This window comes from Pimephales promelas, chromosome 10 (genome assembly GCF_988280905.1).
Source record: "Pimephales promelas chromosome 10, fPimPro1.hap1.1, whole genome shotgun sequence".
Taxonomy (NCBI): domain Eukaryota; kingdom Metazoa; phylum Chordata; class Actinopteri; order Cypriniformes; family Leuciscidae; genus Pimephales; species Pimephales promelas.
In genome coordinates this window covers 19001635-19022205 of record NC_142778.1, presented here as the reverse complement: position 1 = coordinate 19022205, position 20571 = coordinate 19001635, and the positions used below count along the sequence as shown (strand labels likewise).

Here is a 20571-nt window from a genome sequence, read left to right as displayed (position 1 = left end):
TCATTTTTTGGTATTTTCCTTTGGAGGACGTTATTATCATTATTATTATTATTTGACCTTTATTTAACCAGATAAAACTTTCTGAGGTTACAAAAATCTCTAACAGAAGTGACATGGCCCAGACGGATTTGTGTTGGGTATGAAAGCACAGATATGGAGGCAATAGATCCAAAAATGATTTATAAATAAACAGGAACCAATGTTTACATTCAAGATTTGACAATGATGACCGAAGTTATGTCGTTGGTCTCTGTCCTGCTCTCTGGTTTTTCCTGATTTTCCTGATGTGTTTGGTTTATTTTGTTTGTTTGTTAATATCCTATTAAATTCCTCTGCACGTGCCTTCACTCTTCTCTGTGAGCTCATTGTAACAATTGTGCTTGAATTACTTCTGCTAACAGCACCAGCCCCACCAGCTTTGATTTTATTGACCATTTCATTCAGTACGTACTCGCATACTCATCGACTGCTTTGCAGTGAAGAGGACTACGTGCCTGTATACTTACACCCGACTGCTTTGCAGTGGAGACCTCTAGCCGTAAGTTCTCTGTCTGTCTAGGAAGAAGAAGAGGATTATGTGCTAAGACGAGGATTGTGTGTTTGTATGAGGAGTACGTACTTGCATACTCACCTGTCTGCTTTGCAGTAAAACGCCAGCCGCTCTGTGTCTGCTGACCCTGCAGTGAAGAGAATTGCCTGCCTGTGTACTTACCTGTCTGCTTGCAGCGAGACCTCCAGCCTGAAGCTTCCTGCAGCAAGTTCGTGACTACCAGCCTGCAACGAAAGGGATAAGTGCTGTAAATTCCCCCTGGTTGACCCCCGGAGAAAGTGACACAAAGCAGCCCTGACCTGCCCTCTTTTAAAGATTCTTTTTATAATTAATAGAAACTTGGTTTTAATTGATTCCCTCCTTGTCTGTCCTCCTTGCTCCGTCCTCCGTCAGGCTCCCCAAGGGTTTGGCCTGCCCCGACCTGTGACAACTACATTCATGGAACTAGTGCAATGAAGAAAGTTGCTTGTATAGCATCATTTTCCCAGGTGGTGAGTGCATGAAACTGCTGTTTTCTGAATTCTGTTGGTCTCTCGCTCTCTCCCCCACTGGCTCCATTCATCCTAACTCCAGTAGAGAAGTGCAGACTTAGCAGGACTCCATCTGAAAGTTCTCTCCTTAATAAACAGAAAGTTGAGACTCGGTTTACCCAATTCCCAATTTGTAAAAGAAATGGTAGTGCACACTGAGAGGAACAATATTCTTTGATATCATGACTAGAACATCAACTCAACCTTCTTATCAATCTCCAAAAAAAGAGCAACTAGAGTTGCAAACACTAGTGTTGTGTTTTATTCCAGGTATTATGAGACCATCACCTCCATGTTTTCTCTCTGTGTAATGACTTCTCTCAGGACAATGGAGATAAATCTGGCTTCTCTTCTGAGAGCTTAATCTCATTTTACACACACAGCGTTCAGTCATTTACGGGAGTGACGTTTATGCAACACAGTTCATTTCTCAAAAATTTTGGCTAGTGTTTATTCACTGAAAATCCCTATGCTGTAGCTCTCAAATCAAACATGGAAATTTAATTTGAAGTGTAAACATTGTTAATGAAAGAATATAAATGCATACTGAAAGCAGAGGGTGAAGTCTGCGTATTATGCTATAAATGCTATATTTTAAGATACATTGAAAGAGAAGAAAGTTGAGGAAAGTAAAATGAATCTACAGTACAGGAAGTTCTCTGTATTATAGCTGTGACTGTGGTCGCTGTCTGCTATGAATACAAATGGAAACAGCTGGAAAGCTCAGGGGAAGACATCTCCACTGAGCTTTGCTTCAAAGTCACATCAAACTAAGTGCGTGCGTGTGTGTGTGTGTGTGTGTGTGTGTGTGTGTGTGCGTGCGCATGTGCGTTCATGTGTGCTGGTACATAAAGAATGTCCAACATAATCTAAATTGATTCCTTGCACCTGCTTAGTATCTATCTATCTATCTATCTATCTATCTATCTATCTATCTATCTATCTATCTAGATGAAACTTGAAAAATCTGAATATCATGCAAAAGTTCATTTATTTCAGTAATTCAACTTAAAACGTGAAACTAATATTATATAGAGTTTTTCAAACTTTTATTTGTTCTCATTTTTATTATTATTGCTCACGGCTTATGAAAACTCAATTCACAATTAGAATATTGTGAAAGGTTTTCATAGCTGTAAGCCGTAATCATGATTTTATTTAAAGGCTTGAAATGTCTCACTTCGCATGCAATGAGTATATATATATATATATATATATATATAATAACATAATATTAACCTTCAAACTTCAAAGGCTTTTTTAACCTTTTTTCAAATCTGTCCAACATGTTTCTCAAGCCATCGTTCTAATGTGCCTTTGATTTTGAAGTTAAAAATTAGTTATTAGTTTTCAACTATTTCAAATTCAATTAGCAATTCTACATTCTGTTTGTTGACTAAAATGAAACTCAGCTAAGGTATTTTCAATTCAACTCTGAATTGTGCATAAACCCATGGGCATTTTAGACACCCTAACCATAAATCTCCCTGTGAGGTAAACAGCAGGTTTCAGTCTTATTTTTTTTGACTTCGTCAAGACCTTTTGCTCTGAAATGATTTTTTTCCCTCTTTGATTTATTTCATTCTTCTCTTCTCTGTGGCCCTTTGATGAGAGTTCAGTGACGAGGTGTTCGTGGAGATGTGCTTAAGAGCTCTGGTGCTGAACATAATGGGCTGTTAATGGATAGACATGCACACCTTCAGAAGTCCAAGGCACGGAGGCTTCATGCAAAACCCCTTGTATCAATCAGCGAGTGTTTGTGTTTTCTGTTTCATCTTTAATGAAGCCAAACTGGAAGCCCTCATTGCTGCCGCCTCTTTAGCGCCTGAGCTTTTGTGAGACCCCAGAGGTCACCGTGGTGGAATAATGAGACAGCTTCTGCATTTAGAAGTCAAAGTACCTTATTCACTTTACATTAACTGATCTGTCTTCATCAAACAATACACTTTGACTGACGTCTGGAGGTTAAGCAGTGGTACTGCAGGGGATCTGCTGATTTAGTTTGCTCTTTTTTTTTAAATTAGTTTAGGTAAGTTAAGATAAGAAGCTAAAGTTCAGCTACGTTTTATTGTCACTCTCACATTAAAGTGCATTAAGTAAAATTAAAAAGTAATGCCCAGGTATATGACACTCTATAAACATTATTAATTTATGGAAGGGTATAACATCAGAAAACATCACTACAGTGAACCTTGTCTGGCAAAAACACCCCAGCAAACTAGCAGGACATGCATTGACTGTACTTTTTAAGGTAAAAAAACACAATTACTGAAGTACTTTTTACAAGAAAATACTATTTCAGTTTTTCTACTTCAAAATGCCATATGTGTTTTAATTGTGAAAATTACTAGCAATTTCTGAGTGAAAATTGTTTAGGAAATTTTGAAATCATGAAAATTAATAAAATATTAAAACAATAGATTTTTTGTGTTATTTTAACTTATTTTTTCAATTTTTATTTTATTCAACTTATTTATTTCAGATTCAATTTGTTTTTGTCCGATATTTACTTCATCTTTATTAAAAACTATTATTAGATTTTGAATGTATTTTTAGTGTACTAACAATGCTGATTCTGTTAATAGACATTGCTCTTTTTTTAGAGTAAAACTTTTCTTTTTTTTTTTTGTTGGTTCCTTTTAAATCGGTCAACTGATTCAAAAGTTGGCCTGAAAGTTTCATTAGCAAATCAGTCGCAATTTGAACAATTTTGGAACAGTAAAATGACAGAAAAGGTGGTGAAAAAGTCATAGAAATCCGAACTAGTTCAAGGGTACTCGTCATCCATTTAACAATTAATTTGCATGTTTTTATTGCCAGGTTTGCTTGACCTTTTTTTAATATAGTTGACATGGCTGCTATTGCTAATGTTGATGTCAGCATTGCAGAATGAGTCTCCTGGTTTTTGTTGGCTTGCATAGCCAATAGAGAGCCAGATTTACTGAACAGATTTACCTAAACATGCATATGCAATACGGTCAGCACTGCCTTTAGTAAATTTAATGCCAAAAGAGGGTTTGTGCCGTTGGTATGGTTGACCAGAGACGTCTTGCTGGTTTATGTCTTGCTCAACATTCACTGGTTGCCTTCTTTTTGGAGGGTACCAGCAGATCTCATCGAGTTAAAACACACACCACTTTTAGTTAAGATGCAGTAATAATGCAGTAATATGACATTCACTATTTCAGCTGTTTGCAATTTTTGCCTCAAGGCATTCAGGTACTTCATTTGATGTAAAACACTCAGATGGTAAATGTTTGCTTGTCCTTGGCAAAACAGTCGTTGACCGGAGTTACCTCTCCATGGTGCAATTTGGAACCGGCTCTGACAACAAAGAGACAACTCAACTATTTTCTGACAAGAGTCTCTCTGAAATGTGTTCTTGTCCTCTTGATGGCTGTCATGTGTTGTCCTTGTACCTGCCAAACGTACTTCTCAAGACTGTTGCTCTCTCTCTCTGTCTGTCTCTCTCTGTCCCGTTTTAACTCAGCGGTGTTCGACTGCTACAGAATCAAGGCTCTCTGGGCTTGTTGTAGGACTTTTTAGAAGTCATACGAGATTGTAGAGTCTCTTGAGGCCTACCAATATCAACGCTATGCCCTCAGGTTCTTCATTCAAAGTCACATCAGTATCTCTGTGGGACCCGGAAGGGGGGGAAAAAAAGAAGAAATACAAAGGAAAAAGTCAGTCCCTGATTTTTTTTTTCTCACTCTATGCAGAATTACAAACAAAATAAGATCAAACACTCTGCAATATCTGAGGGTTTGAAACCAGACGTGTAGAGACGCAACAATGAGCTGGACTACACATATCAGGATGCCTTCATGATGTTTATGAGAACAGAAGTTGACCTATTCATGAAGTTTTACTCACTTTGTTGACTTCAGGTTACCTCAAAAGACTAGTGTGTGAATGAGTATGTGATGTCAAAGATATAAAGATATAACTGCTTTAGAATAGAGTCCTAAAACTTGGAAATTGCACTTCCGGGTCCCTTGTCCTGAAGTCAATTGGCGTTAACACTTTATTTGAAGGGGTGTGCATAAGACTGACATGACATTGTCATAAACATGACATAACACCTGTCATGAACATGAAGGAGTCTTTATGAATGTTTATGACTGTTGTCATTAAGTGTCATTCGGTAAATTATGACCCTTTTAATGCAAAGTTGACATTGTTTAAAATGTCTTTGTTATGACAACTTGACATTAACCAAGACGAAAATGTCTTGATTATAACAACTTGACATTAACCAAGAAATCATATAGTCCAACGTGTTCCACTTTACTTGAGGTAAGGGGAAATATTAATGGCACTGTTGTTAAATCAATTTGACAGTGTAATAACCCTTAATGACATCTTTATAACTAGTACAATGTGTTCCACTTTACTTTAGGACAAGTAAAATATTCATGTCACAGTTATAATGGTGTCATGACAACCAAAGTTAAAACCAACCATAAAATATGACAGGGTAATGTAATGTTAACACAAAGCTAAATAACTTCTTTAAGTTTGATAATTAGACCTGCATGTCATGACATATTTGTGACAGGTTGACAGGTTATGATTTCTTGGTTAATGTCAAGTTGTCATAACAAATACATTTTTGTCTTGGTTAATGTCAAGTTGTCATAACGAAGACATTTTAAACAATGTCAACTTTGCATTAAAAGTGTCATAATTTACCGAATGACAACAGTCATAAATATTCATAAAGACTTCTTCATGTTCATGACAGGTGTTATGTCATGTTTATGGCAGTGTCATGTCAGTCTTATGCACACCCCTTCAAATAAAGTGTTACCCAATTGGCTTTTGGTTATACAAGGATCATAATGTCTTTTTGTCCAGGCTGATGCTAGCTTACAAAAATCCATCATCCCTGCAGCTCTCTATTACAGTATATCTCTTGTATAGTTTCCACAAGGTGGAAGGTCCAAGATCTCAAAGTCCACAAGGTCGCCTTCGGAATGACTAGATTGAATATGCACTTATTCTCTGGTGGAAAATTAGAGGAATGGTGATACAAGTTGAAATAAATATACAGCAAAAAAAGTAACTTCTCCCTTAGAGTTTTTGTCTTGTTTTCCAATTATCAAAATATCCATAATAGCAGATTATTATTTTTTTTTAGAAAAGAAGAGTTAAATACAAAGTTCTGTCTTAAAACTCTATGATTCAGGCTTCTAAGTTCTTAACTCAATATGCTTACCAATTACACTATTCTCTATAGAACAGAGCTGATTAGTTCCTGCTGTATCAGTAACCAATGAGCTCACAGCTCAACTTTCAAATACCTGGTCAGCATTTGCTGCAAAAGTTCCAGTGTGCTTTCAGAAATCCTCCAGATTAGATCCTGTATATATCTGCTACAGGTAATTCATGTACGATATATTTGACCGCAGCAGCAGGTAACTTGCTTACTTGCTCACAGCAGTGTGTTTTGTATGTATTGGCAGTAGCAAGTCCCATATTTGCTCTGCTGGAGCAGCAGCAATAAAGCAGTAGCAGCGAAGCAGGTCTATTCTGCCAACACCAAACATATCCTTGTCATATCCATTACCATGCCAAAAACCGATTTGTCGTGACGTATTTGCAATCGAAAAAAGAGCAAAAATACTAAGTAAGCAAATCTTTCCATTTGTTTTAAAAGCCAAATTAGACTTGAAACAAACCGATCTGATTTTGTCACTTGCAAAATGAAAGTGCAGACAGTCAGTTGTAAAGATTGTGTCGAACTAATTTCTGGACACTTTTGTGAGGAGCATGTCATCTTAGTAGGAATGAAAATGATTTTGTTCACTGGGTGCTTCAACTAGTTCTTTTGATCTTGCTGTTTCATTAATTGCTTTTGTCACACGCAGCAGTGGTGCGGAGGTTGCGCTTTGCGTCCTCAGATGAGGGTTGACGCATTAACACTTTTTATTAGCATACTGCAGTGTCCTCTGCTCTCCACACCTGTGTTGCATACATTCACCCGTTAAAAATGGTTCTGCTCAGTGCTGTTTGTGTTAGGGTGATGTGTGAGGAGGGTTTTGGCACCTTGTCATGTCTGACTTCACCAGACCTTGTTATGTATACATCAGAAAACATCAGGGGTGCACACTTCTATGAGAGAATTAAGTTCTGTCTGTTTTCAGGGAGAGAAGAGGTGGAATTAACCACTCAAACATAAGCATGTATATCTTTATTAGTGCTTATCTAAGGGATGGTTCACCCAAAAATGGAAATTCTGTCATAATTTATTCACCCTCTAGTTGTTCCAAACCTGTAGGAATTACTTTCTTCTGCTGAACACGAAAGAAGATATTTTAAAGATAATTGGCAACCAAACAGCTGATTGGCCACATTGACTTCTATAGTATGGAAAAAAAAATCTTTAGAAGTCAATGGGAAACATTTTTGGCTGAACAATCCCTTTAATTAGGTTGAACAGGTCATACCAGCTTACCAATATCAGTACCATGGTGTTGGATATTTGGTAAAATACCGCAGTGTTTTTGGAAATGCTTGGAGCTCCATGGTAGGCAGGCACATTGGAAATCCGTTTACTGTGGTATTTGCATTAATTTATTCAAATATTTAATCACTGATACTGTTTTTGGGGAAGCAAAGAAAACATTTGACAAAAAGAAATCCACTGACTGCATAAACCAATGAGTAAAAAGAACCTGCACTCCTCTGAATCACTTTACACTTTATTTTAATGTGTCTTTGTTACACTATAATTTTACATTTACATACTAACTAATATCAATTAACAAAATGTACTTACTACATGGTGGGGTTTGGAAAAGGGTAGTTTAGAGTTGCAACACATTATTTATTGTTATTACTACACCAAGTAGATGTAACATACTGTATGTAACAAGGACACTGTAAAATAAAGTGTTACCAATATTGCAGATAACACATTGAATGAAACAACATGGAATTGTGAAGTAGTTTGAAATAGTATTGTCTTGTGATTCAATAATCTTTTGTTGTATTTGACACATTAGGGTTAGACACACATGGGCCAGAACAATGTCAAATGATTCTGTTTGGGAACCCCTTTTTCTGAATTACGATCATATTTAATCAGATTAAAGTTTCATTGACCTCATTAAATGGCAGATGTTCTAGCCCAGTGAAAATAGAGCCTCATTTCCCTCTTGTGGTGATTCAATGTCATAGTATTGAGTATTTTCTGTCACAGATTGATGTTTGGAGAAGAGTCCAAGTGTATGTAATGTTATAATTTAGAGTAACAGGCAGAAAATTGAATAAGCAAACAAAATTGCCAACAACAGTTAAGAAACTTTTTAAGATTTGAGGTTCCACTTTGTTACAGTTGGGCATTAAGACAGGCAGAGAAAAGGATCCACATGCAATCAGAGTTTAAAGTCAAAAGAGAAACTAGGAAACATGGAATGAAAGCATAAACAGTAATCATCTACATCTAACAACTGACAGAGAAAAAGTGAAACAAGGGTTACAGAGGAGCAAATAAGCTAAAAAAAAAAAGATAACAAGTAACAAGACACACCTGGGGATGACTAATCAACAGGGAAAACTTCAAAACTACAAATATGGCCACAGGAACAAGACACAAGAATGAAACAATAGGAACATAAAAAAAACATAAAAGTCCATACAAAACAGTCACAACCAGTGGCGGTTCTACTTTGAATTACACCCAGGGCGAGACCCCCTTCGAGCCCCCCCAACCCCCCCCCCCCCACCACCACCACCACCACCAAAAAAAAAAAAACAACCAACCAACCAACCAACCAAAAAAAAAAAAAAAAACACCCCAAAAATAAAATCACATTCCGTTCATTTGAAAAACACAGTTAATAGAATCCAGTTATTTTGCTAGATTAATCTAACTTTAAAGTGAGGAAGTAACCATTAGCGCATTGGTTATTGCCTTGAATTATGTGCATGGCACACTTTTAGTTATGACTTGTCAAAGTATACTTTGTCACGAAATGGAGTTTTTAAAAGTAAAAGCGTCAGAGAGACACTTAGGCCTATTGAGTAACACAATACTTATCTCTTAAATAATTTTGAACAGCTATCATATTAACAACCATCCAAACTGTTATAGACCTAAAATAGCTTTTGTAGCCCTATGTCACTCTTAAAATGTCAGAGAAAAGGACAGAATCAGAGATTATTTAGAAAATAGAACATTCTACTTTGCATATTGGCTACTGTAAAAACACAAAGTTGATCATTATGTAAATTATTTTCATTTCATGAATATAGTGACCAACATGATCACATACAATACACAGAATCTTGTTCAAAAAGCCTAATACACAATGAAATCAATTCACCAAGTTAATAACATTAAAGATTTGTTTTTAAGGAGTGTCTTTTATCTTACCTACTAAACTTAAAAAAAGGTTAACACAAAAGATTTAAAAAATATATAAACCTCATATTTCAGCATTCAATCATCTCTATAAAAAGAATGAGTCAATAAAGATACATTCCTGACATTTATAATACACAGTAGCTGATCTTTTATTATTAATTGTAAAATTCGGTCCGATTTTCCCATGGCTGTCGTTGTTATACAACCATGCACTGCGCTCTCCACAATGGCAAAGAAGTTTTAGTAGCTAATGTATTTCCACCACAGAAAAACGCTTGCTGAAGCTCTGCTAAAAGATTTCTTTACGGAGAAGAGAAAAAAACACCCAAGTGTTTGGGTGCACGTGCACTCCCATACTGAAAAGATTATGAGCACACCTTCCGCGAGCGCGTAATGAGCGCGCTTCCTGTGCGCCTAAAATCGCCTATTTGAAATAACGACCTCAAGCGCGCAAAAGATGCGAAACGTGAACTAATCAAGAGACCCCCTTGATATTGCTTCTGTGCACGGCCCCTTTCTTCGCAAGCAGGGGCGCCATTGCCAATAATTGAATTGAAATGATAAAAAATAGAAAACCTTCCCGGCACAGAGGATTTTTTTAACTGCTCGTGCCGCCCCCCATGTGACATGAAGAGATGCCGCCCCGGGCGACTGCCCGGTTCGCCCGTGCCTAGAACCGCTACTGGTCACAACACCGGGATCGTGACAGAGCCGTCTTCAACGAAGCGGCCAGACGGTCCAAAACAGTCCAGGAGGGAGGTGTAGTGAAGGTGGAATAGGTGGAATAGGTGGAGGGAAGCAGGGCCAAGCCAGTGGCAGAGCCGATGACCACTATGATAGGGCAGACGGAGCTGAAGACCATTTCAGCAGAGCTGGTGGAACTGGAGACCCCCACGCCAGAGCAGACGGGACTGAAGACCACTTCAACTGAGCTGATGAAACTTCGAATCAGGTAGAGCTGAAGACAACCAAGGCGTAGCAGTAGACCACCATGGCAGGGCAGGCAGGACTGAAACCCCCGTCAACCCAGACGGCAAACTGACATTGAATCAACGTGGAAACATGACATCGAAACAACGTTGATCTGACATTGTTTTGCTCATCGAATTAACGTTGAACCAACGTCACACGCGTCATTCTTTCAAAACTAACGGAAAATCAACTTGAAATCAACGTTGTTTCAACGTTATGAAAGCAAACCAATTTTCGATTTTCATTTAGCTTTGAAGAATGCCGCGTCTGACGTTGGTTCAACGTTAATTCGATGAGCAAAATCAACGTTGTTTCAATGTCATGAGAGACGTCGTTTCCATGTTGATTCAATGTCAGTTTGCTGTCTGGGAAGCATGGTAATTCAAAAATACTACAAGTTTTCTACTAATACAAAGCTTAATGCTAAATCCTGAAGTATCCCTTTAATAATTATAGTACCTATATTATAGTCTTGTTATCCACAAGTTTCCTACGCCCCATGAGGCCTTGCGTCAAAAGTGGGCGCGACTTCCGGTTGGAAGTAAACAAAGCGCGACTTGACATACTTCACACTCGTTCATTCAACAGTTGACAGTCATTCAAGTTATAGCGATCCAAACTAGCTAACGATGTGGGAACACAACCTCAACGAAATTAAAAAGGGTGAAATAACAGTACCTTTACCCTCCGCAGTCGTTGATTGGGAGTATTATAATAACATTATTAATTATCAATACTCATCAAGGCATGGTGACAGACAGTTGTGCGAGCTGACAAACAATTCAAATAAAAAAATACACACTTAGTCATTGTGCTTTGGAGTTTATTCAAAATTATAAATGAATGTGCTTGTGCTACTTGAATACATTAACTGGCACATTTGGTATTCTGTCAACACAGGCTTTGATCCTGAGTTTAGGTGTAACATCAGTAGCGAACAGCCAATCACATGCTGATAGAGTTTATAAAATATAAAGAATTAAAAAAAATGTACACAGGAAGATTCGTCGTCTTTTGGGAGGTGATGGAAACTAACGTTACAGTCGTTGGCAGGATCAGAGACGGGCTCTGGCAGGATCACTCGTTTTCAGCTTATGTTCAAAACAATCACGTTTAAGCCACTGAACTAGTTTAGTCCGGTTATACATACAACCGCGAACAGCACATATTGTCCCTGAGCTCCGTAACGACATCTCTCATAAAGATTTGCGTCTTAAAATAGTAAAATAATTCTCCGAAAAACAGCTAGCATCTTCGCTAACTAACACACAAAATACCATTGGAATGCTACTTCCGTCGCGTCACCGAAAGTTTCACCCACTTTATTTTTTACAGGAGCGCCCCTCGGAAACTTGTGGATATTTATTACATAACATTATTTGGATTACTTTGGATTTTTGGATCTGGACTGGACTGCTTTTTGTTTTTGATTGTCTTTTGGATATGTTTGCTTTTTGCAACTCTTCATTTTTCCTGGTAATATGGAGCCAACTGTAGTGTTGGAGTTTGCTTCTCTAATATCCCCAGTCCCATAAGCACAACACTGCACTAAAACTAGAAACAGGTCGCTGCACAAAACCCCCAGAAACAATTCTTAACTTTTACCACCCCAGACTATTCTGTGCAGTTTACCTCCCTCCACCATGATATACACAAACATCATATGTGGTCAGGTTCAGAATTAATTTTTCTGCTATTTCTTTGTACAGTAGCTAGGTGTCACTAGTAAGCTTCGAGTAATGAACCTTTAGGTGAAGCAATGGACTGCAGGAAGCCTCATTTTGCCATCACTACCTACTGGACACAAACTCTGTGCACACGCTGCATGGTATCGGTTGTTGGTATCAGAGCATTTTAACGAGCAGGGCATGACAACTGACAGAGAACAAGTGAAACACAGAGGCTATTTATACACAGGGGCAAACAAGCTTAACAAGATAACAAGTAACAAGACAAACCTGGGGAAGACAAATCAACATGGAAAACTACAAACATGGCCACAGGAATGAACATAGAAACAATAGGAACATAAAAACCATTCAACATAAAAGTCTATACCAAACAGGCACAACACCGGGATAGTGACACTTAAAGATGATAAATAATGAATGAATTTGGTACATTTAAGAAGCAAACAGCTATCTAAAAGATAAGAGACACTTTATATAATAGAAAATACTTTTTGTATAATAGAACATACAAAAATAATTCTTACTTACATAACATATAAGTATCATTTGCAGAATTGCAGTAGGCCTACCCTTAACCTTAAAAGGTGATATTGTAGTTTGTCTTTAGTTTGAACCTTGTAGGTTTGATAGGCCTACAATGTGTTTAATTTCCTCTCCTGAGAGCTTTAACTACTTTGCCTTATTATGATATAACATAGTATGGTATTATGGACATAGTAGGCTACCACAGATAATATTCTAGGAAATGGTGAAACAGTTATTTGTAGCCTCGATCTGCTTTGAAAGCATTGTTGTAAAAAAGAGACTCTAATCCAAATGTCCTATATTTGTAAGATATTCATTTACTGTAAGACAGTAAATTCATAAGACTGTCTGTCACTCTGTTCACTGTCAGTGGAGGGTGCTGTTGAGCGTATTATCTCATAACTCTACTTTTTTTTTTAATTAAGAACAATCTCTGCTGACACTTTTCTCTGACTTTCGTCTCTATACTGTTTAAAGATGTAGAAAGTAAAACATGTAAAAATCATGAAATAGCATGTATTACGGTATTGTATTAAGTTTAAACCATCATGAAAATAACATTGTGCTCTTTGCAGCAGCCTACTGTACTGTGTAATATGTTATATAGCTCTATACTACATAATTAGGCATGCCATAGGGCCAACCTAGACAATGTCACATAATAGGCTTCCTTTTTGTTAGGGAATTTATGTAATATACATTGGATACGTTTCAAATAATCTTTCAAGAACAAAAAAGAAAAGGCAATACAGATGAAACGTGATCTTAGCTATATCATGTTCGAAACACAAGGTGGCATTGTTGTTCTTTCCCAGCTAACCGAGCTGAATTCTCTTTATCCGGTTCACTAGGAAATTGGCCATTCAGAATGATCCTAAGTTTTATTAAATGCCCCACTTGTAGAATTATGACTAGTTTACATATTTCGTTTAATTTCCATTACTTTCTTCCCTCTCTCTAGTACCCCATTTAGAGGTTTATTAGAGGGCGCGAGATTATATTATATTATATTATATTGTATTATTATATAGTTGTTTTTATTATTATTATTTTATAATTATCTTTAGGCTATATATCATTTATATTATGCATAATTTAAGTCAAAAAAAAAACAACAACTGTAAGATCAATTGTAAAAGTATAGAATTGGTATGCATTATTCGTTTAATAGGCTGCCTGCGAAAAATACATTACAAATACATTTTCGTCACTATCAACTCGTGTTTTTTTTTTTTTTTTTAAAAGATTTATTATATATTCCTATATATGATCAATACAATATATGGAAATACGGGCAATACTAAAATATTCTTATATTTGATTGATACAAATATTTATTGTTATTATCATTGTTGATGTTGTTGTTAATGATAACAGTAATATATATATATATATATATATATATATATATATATATATATATATATATATATATAATATTGATGTTTTTGCAATAAAAGGCCTACATTTCCTGCACCAACACTTAACAAAAAAAAAGTGCGTACATGTGGGGGAGTGCGTACTGGCGCATTTTTCTGACTTTTACTTAGGCTGTTTTTTACACACATATACACATGTATGAATGTTCATGCATATGGATTGTTAGAGCATAATTTAGTATGGTTTATTTCCATTCACACGCATGCATTCGTATTTGGCCATATTGGATGATTTTTGCTTGTTCATATGGCGAATGGATGATGCACTGAGTGACTGGTGCGTTCAGTCGTGCGTCAGGCACAGAGGTCCTCCCCTTGTGTTTCCATGTAGCTGCCCCCCTCTCTCACTCTCTCTCTGTCGCTCTCTTTCTATCCCCCTCCCTTCCTCTCTTCTCTTCTGGCATCCCCCATCCCCCATCGCTTTATGTGCTTCCATACAGCCTGAAAAATCAACCGGAGGAGGAAACCTTCACACTCGCGGAGAATAGACTGACCCTCAGCAACCCAGAAGATCGCTCTAAACCGGGATCACAGACTGGATCAAGGAGACCTATTTCAACTCTCGCATACCGGTAAGTAACATTTTATGTAGTTTGATGTAGTAGTGATTTTCAAAGTCCAGAAACACCATCCAACCACCATTAGAGCTTCACCACCATCAAACAGCAGCAATGCTTTCCCCCTGCCAGTGTGAGTTAGTGATGGTGAGGCTCGTTCTAATCCTGTCTGATGGCGATTGAAGAGAAAAACAAATGCACTCGCTTCTCCTATTCGAGTTTAGAATATCGGTTAACGCCGTTTTCCGGACGGATCCATGAATGAGATGGATTTTTTTTTTCATGCTGACTTTGTTCATTCCCTTGTCATGCATTTGGACATTCCATAGAGCTGAGACACAGAGACACTCAAAATGGTGTCTGGAGGAGTTTGGGGCCTTTAAACACACAAGAGATCAAATCATAAACGCTGTTATGAGGAAACACGAAGCGCAATCAAAAAATCAGACGCATCCATGTGCAACAATGTAACAGCGATTATGACGCAATAAAGATCTTTTGTTGTTCTGCGTTACATTGTAACGCGCATTCGAGCGCCTATGCTACTTTCTCTCATTATTGTTGCATTGATCCACGATGCTAATTCTGTTATATGCCATTTTATAATTTTTTTCATTTTGGCGCATATTTATCATTGCATTCCTGGTTGATTGATACAAAGGAAAACAGCACATTGGTCCGTGTCGAATACAAGTCAGTGTGTTTTTGAACATAGTTCATCACCATTTCTTTGCATGTTTATGAAATTAACTTCATATTTACATCTAATTATAGCCAGCATGTGGGTACTTTGTGTTTTAGTAAGGGAATGCTAAACAATATTAACTCCATCAGTTGATATAACAAAGGGTGACATTTTACATTGCAGTCCATGTTACATATTGATAATATTTAATGAACAGTTATTACTGTGCCAAAATCAAGAAATAAAACATAATTGGAGCCTTACATCTAAAAATAATCACTGTTGGCAGCTATAATAATGGTGCTCGTAACCAAAATGAACACGGACTGTGTAATGTGAGGTTACCCAACAAAAATGTGAAATGTTCCGAATCCAAAGGCCAGAAAGCTGTTTATTAAAATCTGTGACGATGCTGTGAATCGGTGATGCCTGGATCATTGCAGACGGCTTCCTCGTCATGTGCTCTCCAATCCACCATTCCTGCAATAAAAGTGTCAATTGCATTTCTGATAGATGGTCTTAACGTTACAGTGGCTGAACAGACACAACGCTTCGTTTGTTTTCATTGATAGTTTTATTATCAGCTCGAAATTCAATTTGTATAGAAAAGCTTGCCATCGACTGAGAGTTATAAAAGGTTCATGTATTGTGCTGCAAGTATGCTGAAGCATGTGGGGTTTTGTCATTATTAAAGGATTTCTTGTAGTCGTTTGTTGGAGTGACAGGTGGAATGCACAAAGGGGGTAAACAAAGGCAATTAATTAAAAAATGACTTGCATTAATAAGTTTTGTTACTAATATATATATCTATATATATAATAGTACATGTTTATGTCTAGGAAATGCACAGTGACAAAAGCACTGAGCTTGAGTTCAGATGCAGATAAAATTAACTTTAATTTAAAGGTCCCCTGACATAAAATTTTCACGTTCTGAGGTTTTTAACATTAATATGTGTTCCCCTAGCCTGTACATGGTCCCACTGTGGCTAGAAAATTCAATCTGTATAAACTTTCTCTACCTTTAAGAAAATAAAAGCTCAGACGGTCTGATCTTGAATGTCCCCCCTATAACATCATACATAGGAAAGGTAGCCTCCCCTTTCTCTGCTTTGCCCGCCCAGAGAATTTGACTCGCACATGAGAAGATGAGATAGTAAAGTACGAAGGCGCGAGCACAATTTGAGTTTTTCCTCGAGAGATATCATGGCTTCCAAATGAGCGAAGTATGGCAATTGATCAGTCTTCGGATGTACAAATGAACACAAATGTAATTTTTAGTTCCTTCATCCGAGCCTATGAAACTATGGGTTAATTTTATTTTCTCTAGAAATGCGCCGACAAAACTTCCCAAAGTTTTGTATTTCACCAACGACTGTTTCCTCAACTTGGGCCAATACAGAGCTGCCCTCGATGAACGTCTGAAAATAAATCGATCGAGCTGCCAAGCAACAATTTCTGATGTGTAGACTAATTGTTCAAGTTCAGACAGGTAATCTTTCTCTCGAAATCGTTCAATACTGTTTATACATCAGTGAAGCCAGTGACTAAAATATCAACTTCACATTATTTATTTTAGTAGGATGAAATTAATCATTTTTTAAATTGTGAACAGATTATATACAGAAACCATCAAAGAACAATAGTAACATGCAAAACCCCTAATTTTTATTCAAAAAAAAAAATACATATTCTACTCTTATTAAATGTAGGCTACCATTGTTCTTCTATAGACTCTTATTGAACTGATGAACAGTATATAAAAATACATTTTTGGTATATAAACATATGTGCTCCTCTGCTGCCATCTACTGGTTATAGTAGTAATTTCATATCTTTTTTATTTTTAAATAAAAGTGTTTGTTTGCCACCAAGGGTCAGTTTTCATGCAAATGTTGACAAAGTTTGAAGGTTGAACAAATAATGTTTTTAGTCATCACAATAAAAAATAGCATTTAAATTGGATAATATGTAGAGCCAGAGCCCGTCTAACGGAGAGCCTTGTGTATCATCTTGGTTGCACTTCCATTAGGATTCCACTGGAGGTGATCACGGGCGAGTGGATGAATGAATGGGAGTCTATGGGGCTAAACGGCTAAATGTGTCTCTTTCACCTGCTTGTCGTTAAATCAACATAGATTTTATTGTTGATTCCGCAAGTTCAATATAGGTTATGGGCCAAAAGTCGAATGAACGAGTACTTATGTCCTTTCGATGTCTTACAGGTTAGGCCATTGTTGGCCGGAACATGCTAGCATTTTGCTATTGTGTAGACATGTGCCGGTATTCGGTAATGCGATAAATCGCGGTAATGAATATGCACGATATTGTTATGGGCTCTTCAAAATACCGTGGAAAATAATAGATTAGAGTTTAGACTTTTAGAGCGTGCATTAGCTTATTTTCCTTCAACCGCTCAAACACTGCGTGCTGCGCAGAACACGCGCGCACTCTGATGTAAACAATCCCCACATGTATAAGCACTGTGTGCATGCGACAGTGCGCACTAGTCTAATGTAAACAATCCTCACATGATGAAGAAGCATGGCGGAACGCTCCCGACGATTTATCCCCGCAGGGCTGCCAACTCTCAGACATTCCGCTTGAGACTCAAGCTTGACTTTCAGACAGGACGCGGAATACGCGCGCGACGCGCAGGGATGTTTTGTTGCTGCGTCGACCTGCATCGACCACGCCGGTGTTAAAGTTCAAAATAGTTAAACTTTTTATTTGTAAAATAGCAAATCGCGTTGTATCTGAAGGGCAACGTTGAACCAGCGTCGCGCATTCCGCTTCCTGTCTGAAAGGCGCTTAACGCATTTGACACTTTTCACACGCTCTCCCACAGAGAAAAATCACAGAGCAAAGAGGACACGGACACCGACAGACTAGACAGAGCAGGTTACTTTTGATATGAAAGTTGTTATTGATAAATTGAAGTTGATAAATCAGCTCTTAGGTTCTGATCACAGATCGTTGCTCCTCAGTTCAAGTAAACCGATCATGTTACTTTCGTTTTTATTTAAAGATACAGTATAACTTACCGAAAGGTATATTTACTTGTACTATCAATCAGTGTTTTCAAACACGGAAAGAGGTCAGTAACACTGCAGGAGAACAGTTGTGTCAAAACGTTACATTTACCTCAGGAAAGCCATTCAATGACCAGCACATTAGAAAATAGCAAGGAGTAATTTGCTAAATATTATATTTAATTTCTCTCTGTATGTTTACAGCATTATGTGAGGTTTTTTTTTTCTTGAGAAACATTAACAGACTGAGGCCTGCCTAATATTTATCCAAATGAGTCAATATTGAATTAAGACTGAAATCAAATCCAAGAATTTAATTGAATAATACAAACAGTAACCTACCAGTCATTGTAACATGTTGTCACTAAACTTTAAACAATTTGGTTTAGTTTACCATATGTTTTGAAAATCACAATTACACATTGATACAAGTTGAGGTTTTTTTTAGAGACCCACAATGCATCTGTTTTTCTTGAAATATAATTTCATTAAAATATCGTGATAATACCGTATACCGCAATAAAAGCTCAATCAATTAACCGCAGCATGAAAATTTGATACCGGCACATGCCTACTATTGTGTGACGTCATCACATTTTTGAATGGATTTTTAGAACAGATAAATGAACTTAAAAATGCAATTTTCAGCTGAGTGTATTATCTTAACCCCCTTTTTTAACGCAACTTTCAAAGTACTTGACAAAAACTACATCCTGGGAAAAGTGGAATTCTGGGGGTGAAACCCCATTGACTCCCATTCATTCTGCACTCGACCGCGAGCGCCCCCGCATGTACAGAGACGTATTACTGCAGCCAGTCCAGAAACCAGAAGTAACCAGCCAGTGCCAATACTCTTCAATTAGACATTCTCTGGTAGAGCTTAATATGAAAAGTGCTTGAATTTGACTCTCAAAAGGTTGTATGATCCCTGAAATGAATAATGTAAAAAGCATTATTTCTGCCACAATATCTTGGTTACAGTAATATCGTCACTTCATTAAATCCATGGTAAATGCTGTTTATTGTGATTTGTGGACTGAAAAGCTTTCTATAACTTGTTTGTTTAAGCACAACGCCTCCTGGTTTCCATGTCGCTGTTTGATCTAATATATAGGCCATAGGATATATATATATATATATATATATAGGTGTGCATGGCCAAAATGATGTCACCGCGGTGTGGGCAGTCATGTGTGTTGATTGTGGGAGACCTCATTTTACATGGTGGTGTGCAGTGTGCACAGCATTTTTTGTAACTTGTACGCGCAGCTCCACTTCTGATGATGGTAAGACTTCAAGGTGATTATAGCCAAGCAGGAAATATGCCTTTTTAAATAAAAATAAAGGGCAATATTTAACAAAAAAATTGTATTAAATGAAAATATTTAAGAGATTGTTTAATTTAGTTGTATACATGTTCTCATATTTGGTTATATATTTGGTTAAGTAATCATCTCAAAGTTTACTGAGTTTTACATGATTCTTTGGTTCTTTTGTAGCATGGGTTTGGTGAAGTGTAATAAAAATAAACATCATCACGTGTGTACCTTACTTCTCACCGCTGCTTCCTGATGGTTTACTCGGAGTCGCCCCCTGTTGTTTCCAAGAATAGAGCAATGGTGAGCACGTCAAGTATAAACGCCCCGTACATTTGCGGTCCACTTTCGTTTTGTTTGCCGTTTGATGTTTCTCATATGCAACAGAAATGGCAGCTCTTATCAGCTCTTATACCGGCAGGAAATCTTATGAGCTCTTACCGGAAGGAAAAAATGTTGCAAAATGTGACCATTAGGTTGCAGTTTGGGGCCCTCTAATTTTGATTAGTATTCACCTATACCAGTTTCGGTATATTATTGCCTGATGCTGTGCTCATGCACTTGTACTCATTAAAATGATCTGAAACCAAAACACAACACAGTGCTGCTTGTGTACAGTGTTTGTGTGCAGACAAAGAATAACTGTGACCACAGAGCAAACGGAGAGCTTAATGGATATATTAGAGAAGGATATCTATGAAGTAATTGTATCTAATTATTATAAAATCATGCCTATAAGCTGCTGTGTGCAAACTGATAAGCGAAACACATGGATTGGTTTGAGCGCACAATGGCACAGATGTTTTGTGAGCACATCCCTTTTTCAGACATCGCTGGAAAGTTTGTAACTCCATCGGATATGTTAATAGTAAAGAAATTAAAATGGAACATACAGTATCACTAA

At 37.2% G+C, this 20571-nt stretch overlaps 1 protein-coding gene across 3 annotated transcripts in view; it reads left to right on the top strand.

Annotated features, from left to right (window-relative positions):
* The first annotated feature begins 14499 nt into the window (after positions 1-14499).
* fam168a (family with sequence similarity 168 member A) overlaps positions 14500-20571 on the top strand; it is a 58960-nt gene continuing 52888 nt past the window's right edge. Inside the window, exon 1 of one of the 3 annotated variants that reach the window (XM_039663699.2) lies at positions 14500-14650. The gene's annotated coding sequence lies outside the window, so the exon portion shown is untranslated. The remainder of the gene's footprint in view (positions 14651-20571) is intronic. The other 2 variants (XM_039663698.2, XM_039663700.2) reach the window with 2 other exon arrangements.